Below are 9,769 nucleotides of genomic sequence, written 5' to 3'. Positions count from 1 at the left end.
GGGGGGGGGCAGTGTTACCTCTTCTCTCTGTCTCGTCGAACCCTGATGTTCAGAAAGGTAATAAAATCGGACCATCACCATCGTCGTCGTAGTAGCTCTCCTCCAGCGAGTCTCGTTTCGATAAGTTGCACTCATCAGTGCAATAAACCTATATGTTACTGTAGCGATGATCCTGTTATGCTGTGCATGACCACGCAGGACGTATAGCTACCCGTACCTTAGAGTGGTGGCGAGGGGGGCTGGGACTGGCTGCGGGGGAGGGAGGGGGAGGGGAGGGTGTCTGGCGCCGCCCTGCGCCTCAGTCACTGTCCCCAACCCTGCGTCCTAATTAGCCGGCTCGGCTCGACTCGGCTCGGCTCGACTCGGCTCGGCTCGGCTCGTCTCGGTGTCACACGCGGCGGTGTCACATGGCTGGCCTATCGCTCAAACTATCTCGTACAGAGTTTCTCACATAAATCGACGGCTTGCCAGTGAGCTGCGGCGGCAGGCGGGCAGGCAGGCGCACGCTGCTCCAGCCCCCGGCATGGGCGGCCAGGGGGAGAGTGAAAGAGGTGTGGGAGAGGGGAAGAGCGGGGGAATAGCGGATGCATCTAATCTCACAAAATCTGGATCAAAAAGAAAAAATTCCCTCTTTAGATTTTTGAGTACGAAGAAACTTGACATGTCCTTCTTGTGGCTGTACAGGAGACATGACGAGCTGACTCACTAGTATACTACTTGACTTGACTAACCACGAGGCCTCTTTGAAACAATATGGGCAAATATTTTCACACTTATGTACGAAACGTATTAATTTGCACATTTCATGGTGTTCAACTAAAATGCACTCATCGTACTGTGCAAACAATAAACATGAACTAAACGTGGGAATTTTTTTTCATTTTACCTTTGAACGCCAATTCTAGTTTAGTTCAAAACCATGAAGTGTTTCAAACTGCTTTGCGCACTTTCAACTGGCACACAATTTGGTGTCTAAATTTTTACATTTATTTTATCTGTGTAGTCATACCCCCCCCCCCTCCTTTCCGAACGAAGATTTCAAAAATCTATAATCGTGGATAAAGAGGAAAACAGGTGAGACAGCGGAAGTGCGAGCGGAAAGGAAAGGCGGTGTCGGCGGCGGCGGCGTACTGACGGGCCTCCACGCGGACGAAATATTGCGATAGCAGGACGAGCCGCGATAATGGAGAGGGAAAGGGAGGGGGGAGGGGCAGATACAAAACAGACGTACGCTTCAAGTTAGCCGCGCCGCCCCGCACTCGCATCAGCCAGCATCAGCCCAATCAACTAATGGGAGAGCGGCGGAGGGGCGCTGCGCGGCGGGGGTGGAGGGGGGGGGGGCACCTGGCAGACACGCCCTTCCCAGCATCGCAACCACGCCCCACCTCTCCCGCCCCGCCCCCGATCCCCGCGCTGGTTGAAGAAGAGATTTCTCGGTGCGGTAACTCCGGTTCAAGCCGGTTCAACCACTGCTGTGCATGTGTTCAACTTCTCTGTTGAACACTTCACACTCAGAGTGCACTCAACCGCAAAGGGAAGAAGTTAGAGGCCTGCAAAAAGCGCGCTGCTCAGCGAACTAAATGAGCACTTACAAGTGGTGTTTACCAGTTGAACACGTGATCTACCAGTGTTAGAGATTTTTGGAAGAGGATGGATGTGAATGTACTTCCCTTGGTCCGACAGAAAGATTTCCTTCCGAGACGAAGTTCGCCCCCTGCGGTGCTGCACCACCTCTGCCCCGCTGCCCCCGCTGCCCCCCGCCGCCGCCCCTCGACGCCCCCTTCCTCTCCACACGCCCCCCGGTTGCAGGTTGCAGGCGCAGCTCATCCACGACGCTCCCGGTCTGCTGGTCCATTTGTGCGACTAATCGGGCTGCCAGTCGCGTGGAGCGGGTCCAACAGTTCGCCACACCGCATCTGCAAACGTTCACGATATTCAGCCAAGTTATTTTTATTTAGTTTTTTTTCCGCTGCCCGGCGGAATGAGGCCGAGAAACTCTGCACCCAGAAAATGGTTTAGTCCAGAGAACCGATGAAATAATAATGTTTCGATTTCGACGTCGAATCATTCGAAATCTCATTTTTGGCTGCAACCCACAACCCCACCAAGACGTTAGGGCACTCTCGTCCCCCAGCACACATGCATGCAGGCGTGCGGGCAGGCTTGCCTACCAAAGCGCCTTACGGCCCCGTGCGGGTATGCAACCCGTCCGTCCGCACGCCTGCATCCGGTACAGTGTAACCAGAACAAAGTAGGCTTACAACACCACCCTAATAACGATATGTAAAGCAGAGTTGCAGGGTGGTGGCTCAAGGCACCCACTTCAGACTTTTGGAAGTTGAAAGGATGAGTCATGGATCATATCACAATTCGTTGCGAAAATTGAACGGAAGGCCGTCCCTGCGGGGCTGCACGGTGCGGGGGTACTATACTGCGTTCTGGCTGGCGCAGGGGGTGCCTGAGGTTGCGGCGCTCCTTCAGAATGCAATTTGGACATATATTTCAACTTCAATGAGGGTTATAACGTTTACAGTGATAATACTTAAATCCGGCGTGTATCAAAGTACTCCGCTACACTACACTACACCCACCCCACGCTCTCAAAATTTGTGAACTGGGCACAGATCGCAGATATACAGAACAAATACTTTGTTCAAACGGAGGCAGCATGTTCCTGAAGCAGCTTCCCCCACCCCTTGGTCTGGCAGCGATGATGCGCCTTGGTGGTTTTGAAATCAGTCTCGTAAATACCCTTTCCTTCAGGGAAGCAATCCATAGCGCGGCGTGTCGGTAAGGGGGGGGGGGCGCTCCGCGCACGTGTGCCGGGGGCGGAGGCCTTCGCCAGGGCGCGTGGCGGGGCGGGGTGGGGCGGGGAGGGGAGGGGCAGGCGGAGAAAAGAGCAAAGATCCCAAATTTGAGAGGAAGTTTTTACGAGCCTCGGGCCGTTACTGCTCCTGCCCCCTCTCTCTCTCTCCGCGCGCCTCCCTCTCTAAACAGGATGCCACGGCATCAGAAACATTTTCTTCGTCAGTTTTAGTTTGTAATTGCAACCGGGCACCCCCTGGCGCGCGCCCGTTCAGGCAGTATGGGGGGAGGGGGGGGGGGGGCGGTGAACCGTTCTTTCTTCTGTGAGAGCTAGCGAGGAGTAGCTCATTATGCATATTTCGGACGACTCTCCCGTTAGTTGTCTTAAGACTTGAGAGTAGTACCAGGCCACGATGTGAGGGGGTGCATACGTCACAGGCACCCGTAGGACCCATACTGAGACCCCACACGACCGCTGCACTTGGCGGCCGCCCGCCGCCGCCGCCCCGCCGCCCTGCCCGGCCCTGCCACATCCCGCTTCCGTCTAAGATCTTACTTTGTAGTCAAGTGGCCAGATGGCCCGACGGCCGACGGCCCAGCGCCTCTCAGGCGGCCGTCGGGACCGCGTCGGGCACTCACTGACCAGTCCTTCCCACGGCCCCGGCCGCGTCCGAGAGGCTGTGTCCGAGGCTGGCGTTCGAACTAACTACTGCAAGAAGTTTGTGGGAGCACTGACATTCCACCATGGGACGCATATTATGAGTGAAAATGAACTCGTCTCTCGACTCCCCTCCGTGCCACACACTCGCGTGGCAGCGGAGGAACTTGTTTGTGCTATCAGCCACCGGCTTCCCTCACCCCTCCCTTCCTATATCCTTTCCTCCCCTCCCCTGACCTCCCCCTCCCAGCCCACCCTTCCCCTGCACCCTCGACGACCCCCGAGCTATTACGCTACCGAGCAGCTACTCCTAATTCACTTAGTGGCTTTATGACGCCTCTCTTTCTCTTTCTTTCTATCCTCCTCTCTCTCTCTCTTCCCACGATAACAAGTGCACAGACCTGGTCCCTATCTCCGTTCAATTACGGACCACACAGTTTTCCACCACCCCGGGTCACACGGTCTCACCTCCCAAGGACCTCCGCGCAGGCGGCAGGGCCTTCACGACCGTGCTCTCGAAAAGACGTCAGTTTCAGCTTTCAGAGGAGAGTGTTGAACAGAATACGCTGTTTTACACTTGTCAGCACGAGTCAGACTATAGGAGATCGATGTTCGAGTGCTGTAATACACACACATCGTAGAATCCTTTGCGAGCGAGTGTAGCTGCTTTGTAATTGCCAACCACACTGTTAAATTTTTGCTTATCAATGCTTTGCAAATGCAAATTGCAAAGGATTTTGACGCTTTGTAGACTACAAAGCATTTCATCTAATAAAATTACAAGTATGAAAAATCGACTACAGAATGCAGCGCGCGTCCGCTGCCTCATAATGTTCCGCTTGTTGCGAAAGTCGAGGTGGTCTGGCTCTGGCGCGAGCTGATGATGAGGGGCGGATGAGCTGCAGCAGGGATGGTTGGCGGGGCGTGATGTGAGACTGACAAGGAAACCGTTTTACGGAAGAAGACGCAGGCGAGCTCCTGTCCGTGGCGGGTGGGCGCGCTGATAATGGACTTGTAGGGGGTAGCATCCCCCCCCCCCCCGGCCGCGCCTCGTCGAAACGTTTATGGTAATGGTAATTGGACTTGCACTGCGGTCTGCTCACACTGAAAATGCTAGGGTCCTCACTGCAATTGGGCGAGGTCGGGGAAATCTGACTCTTCCAGAGTAGGAGTTCGGTGCATATGACTCAAATAGGGTGAGCCTTGAAGTCATCGATCTGATTATGCGAGGCAAAATTGTTTTGCCCCGTTGGAGAGAATGGGTATGCTAGCCCGACCCTGGAGTTGCCTATTCGCTCGGGACCCGCAAGGCGCTGTGGTAAAATTTGAAACCCGCGCGACTGCAAGCAGGATTCGCCCATACGGGGCAAAAGCAAAACGGCAACCCTGTATTACGAAGAGTATTGCTACGTTAAAAGCACCCAGTGAAATCAAAATCGTTAAAAATTTGCTCAGTAGATTCCCATAACGGCGAAGTACTGTATACACACTTTGTGCACCGGCATAAAGCATTTTTATTGCAATTGAAAACCAATTTTAGCACCATGCAAAACTTCGAGGCGCATTTACAATTTCAAATTTTGCTGTGTAATTGCAAATTATTACCTACTCTCGAGAGTAGAATAGATCTATTTTGTTTGGAAAATTGTATGAAATTCCGTACTTATGTAAAATTCCGTACTTACGTATCACGCCCACTGCCCGCTGCACGATGACGTTGTCTGGGTAGTTCAGCCATTCCCGTGTGGAACGAAACCGAGTAAATAAATGGTTGTTTTGCCATGGTTTTGCTGTTATTCTCACGACATATTAACATTTAAAAAACAACATGTAACACGTAAACTTGTCATGAAGAGGAGGTAATTTTGTCGTTTTCCTCTTGTTAAAGTGGTCCATTTAACAAGAAGAAAACGACAAAATTACCGCCTGTTCATAACAAGTTTATTTGTTATATGTTGTTATTTAAATGTTAATATGTCGTGCGAATAACAGCAAAATAACCATTCATTTACTAGGTTTCGTTCCACACGGGTTCAAACGTCACACTTACTCCGCAAATTATTTTTACTTGGCTATGCGGGTCTTTTTGATATTTTTTCCTTAGAAAACGATTTTTTTACGCTACGGGCGGACATGCATTTCCCATAAGGTTCCGTGCGGGGCGACAGTCGGTGACAGTACGGCGCCCGCGCGACCCAGCGCCGCGTCTCATCGCAGGTTGTTTACGACAACCATGTGTCGCATGGTGGACCTGTCTCCCCCCCGCCACACGGCGCCCCGCTGCGCTGCGATGTCCGTGGAAACCAAAGAGCCATTTCAATATCTTTTCCCATACACCCTTGTCCTGATGAGTTAATATATTTATTAAGTCGGAAGTTTACACATTTCAGCATTAAGATGGATTCAGAGTTCACAAGATGCGAGCGTGATTTTCACGCCGCTAGCGTGAAAAGAGTTGTTTTGGTTAGCAGTTGACTCTATGCGACAGCCAATAACAGGCCGCCGTGAGGCTATGCCATTATTTTCAGCTGAATCAGCTTTGGAGCTAGCGCGATTTTTCACGCTTCCGGCGTGATTTTCACGCAGGCGTCTGCTAGCAGCGTGATTTTCACGCAAGTTCGAAAGTGCACATTCTCGAATATCTCCCAAGTGCCCCTTCGAACTTGCGTGAAAATCACGCTGCTAGCAGACGCTTGCGTGAAAATCACGCTAGCTTTGAAGCTTATTCAGCTGAAAATAATGGCATAGCCCCACGTCGGCCTGTTATTGGCTGTCGCATAAAGTCAACTGCTAACTAAATCAACTCTTTTCACGCTAGCGGCATGAAAATCACGCTCGCATCTTGTGAACTCTGAATCCACCTTTACGCAAATTTTCGATGTTGACAACTTTGATAGTGTCTTTATCGACTGTATCTTGTACTTTTAACACAAATTTGTGTGTTTCAAACAAACGGGACAATACAAAAAGGGCAACAAAATCCTAATTTTATATTGCTCATCCTAGTCTCACCCTCACCCTACCCTTGGTTTCAACGTATGCAGCGGGTTGTTTGCACGTGCTCATCTCAGGTAGGAGTTCACTGGAAAAACTAATGTGACATGTGTCATGTGTCACACCAATTGGTGTGACCGGTTTTGGTCACACTACGTAATGTGACCTGAGTTTTGGTTACATCAATTGATGCGACATCAGCCAAGAAGGTAAAGGTAGAACACATAGGAGGTCGCACCGCAAACGTGACCAAAAATGCGGTCACACCACACATGCGACATGCGAGGACGTCACACTTGTAATGTGACGCATGTCAAATTAGTTTTTCTAGTGTTAGTGTGCACTACATAGCTACACAAAGAAAGCCAATAAGGCTAAAATCTATTGGCTGAAGTGTGTACTTGACCATGTATACACACACTACCTGCTGCATACACGTAGGTATTCAGGAGGTAATGCATTGTATCAACACACTTCCACACTGGTTTCCAGAACGCCCAGTGCGTTTTAGCCAGTCGGGTGCTTCGAAGCGGCCCGGCGCCCTCGGATGCGTTTGTGGTTTATGATAACAAGCCAGACACGCAGTTTCGCCAGGTCGCGCTCGCCGAGCTCATGGCGCCACCATTAGGACCACCCCGGCCAGACCTTCCTCGGGGGTCTCCACGAGGGCCTCCACGGTCTTCCCCGCAGTCGTTTGCCTCTCCTGCTCGGTGGTTTGGCTGGCGCCAGCCTGGAGCCCCCGGCCCGGAGAGCGTCGCGCCGTCCAGCTCGTAAAATGTTTCGTCAAGGACATGTCAGTCTAGGAAGTCCATGCGTAAAAACTAGGCCGGGGCGGCGAAACAGGTGGTGTGACGTGTAGTATGCGGAACTACTCCGCCCCCTTACACCCCCCCTCACCCTCTGCTGGAAAAAGGAGGAGAAAAAAAAAGTCTCCCTGGCTGGACTCTACGGGATGAGGTTGCTTTCTCGGAAGATGACAGCGGGAGCATTATTGTCTGGTGCACGTGTGTAGCGAGCGAGTGCGCGAGCAACACGCCCACCGCCGCGCGCCGCAGCGCCAGCCAAGAACGCGTTCCAGATGGTCGTACACTATACCTTGGATTTTTAGATGCATGTCTCGATGGGAAACTATGGGCGACCACAGGTAGCAGAGCAGCCACGTGAAGGGGCCCATATGTGGCACAATCAAAATGCACCAAAACATTGCGCCAAAAAAATTGGACAAAATATGCAAGTTAGGAGGGTCCACAACTTGAGCGACCCAGGTCATATACCAGGTGGCTGATTCACGCCACGCACTTCTGTGGTTATGCTGTACCGCATGCACGAGTGCAGACGGGTTGCCTACTCGCTCGGCTCGTAAGGCGCCGTGGACAGAGGCGATAGGCAAGCCCGCCCACACTCGCGCATGCGGTACAGTATACCTACAGAAGTGCGCGGCGTGAATCAGCCACCTGGTATGTAGTCTCGATGTAAGGGCCGTCAACAGTGCAGCAGATGGGGAGTGACGAAGTAGCCCCCGCTGAGCGCCCCGCAAAGTGACATGTCGCGATTCGCGTCAACTCGACTGCCTCGCGATGACGGTGACTCGCGAGGGCGAGGACATCCGCGAAGCACCCGCACGGTGTGGTGTGACAAACCGGGACATATCACTTCGAGAGGCCCTCGTGAGGGGCAGCAGCATCCTTTTAACCTCAGTTCTCTCCCTTTAGGAGAAAGGCTCATCAGCCCTAGTTAGCGATGATGGCTGTAACATTTGGACGATTATCATCTTAGTCAAAGTAAGTAGCGTTTAAAACACCAGGTGGATACTTCTAATTATCTGAGTTCTAATAAATTTAGGACTAAAAACCTTCATGTTTGGTAAACAAATTGTAGAAAGGTGAAAATTAAAATTTCACTTATTAGTTTGCCACAAAATTTTATTCTCATGAGGAATCCCCTCCATGTGAAAGGTTTACCGTTTGTTTTGTTTTTCTCGGTTAAACGAACTTTGATTCCTTCTCTGTTCCGTTGCGGGGTCGCGTGCTCCTGGTGAACGGCTCGGTGAACGGCCTGAACGGGGTTACATCAACAGCCCCACACTGTGCGGCGCGTGGCTCGGCGTTGCGCCGTTGCGGTCCAAACGCCTTCCGACGAGTCTTTTATTTCCCTTTTGGAAAAACGTGTTGTTGCTTTTAGAGGCGCGGTACGGAGCGGGGGGCGGGGTGCAGCAGTTTAGCGCGGAACACGAACACAGGTCGCCTTGTTCTCGGGAGCGCCGGCCGTCGGCGCCGCCCACCGCGCGGGGGGGTCGCCGCCGCCGCCGTGAGGCGCGAGGGAGGGCGTGGCCAGCGAGGCTTGGTCGCGCGCGGGAGAGGGAGAGTGAAGGGCGCGGGGAGAGAAAGAGAGAGAGGAGGGAAGAGAAAGGGAGAGGGGGCAGCAAAGCCTGCGCATGGCCGCCGCAGTGGCCGCTGCTGCAGACTGATTCCGAATAAGAGCGCTCAAGGGGGAGCTGCCCTATGAGTGCGACAAGGACGAAACTATACCAAAGGTATGTGAGAGCGCTCTTCGGAATCAGTCAGTTGGTGCTGTTGAGTCTGTTCTTCCCCGCAGGAATAGTGACCACGCGGGTACGAAACGTCGAAACCATAGCGTATGGGGGTGCAAGGGCACGCAAACTAGATGTAAATTTACAGCATTTGCTGTGATTTTTATTTTAAAAAATACAGCATTTGCTGTGATTTTTATTTTAAAAAATATGTTGTAAATTATTTGCGATGGCCTCTAATTGCCTGACGACCGATGCCAAAGTCGACACAAGTGCTCGTAAATTCACAATTTCAAATTGTAATTTTTCGACTCATATCATGGAAAATTTTCCCGTAAACCTACAACCTATTTTTCACTGTACCAGCGATCACGGGACTAAAGGAAACTCCTATACACCAAATCTGAAAGGACTTATATCGTCCAGAGAAAGACGCGTTTTTGTGGAGATCACAACCGGATGCAGATTTTAATCCAGCAAGTGACCAGGGCGTCGTAACGTAACGAAATTGTTTTTGACCATTTTCCACATTTTTGTAAATATCTCTGGAACCGTGCAAGATATTTTAACAAACTATAGCTCATTTTACAGTTCGGATGGCCCTTTCAATTCGTTTCCTTGTGACTCCGTGCTCAAATTGGTCCTTGTGCCCTAAAATAAAAATAGTTTTTTTGGGATGGACATAACGCGTTATACAAAAATGTGGAAAATGGTCAAAAACAATTTCGTTACGTTACGACGCCCTGCAAGTGACAAATTAGCATCCTTTTTCTGGACAATTT

This window comes from Frankliniella occidentalis, unplaced genomic scaffold, assembly GCF_000697945.3.
Source record: "Frankliniella occidentalis isolate FOCC.00 unplaced genomic scaffold, Focc_3.1 Scaffold44, whole genome shotgun sequence".
Taxonomy (NCBI): domain Eukaryota; kingdom Metazoa; phylum Arthropoda; class Insecta; order Thysanoptera; family Thripidae; genus Frankliniella; species Frankliniella occidentalis.
Note: the sequence above shows the minus strand (reverse complement) of the source record.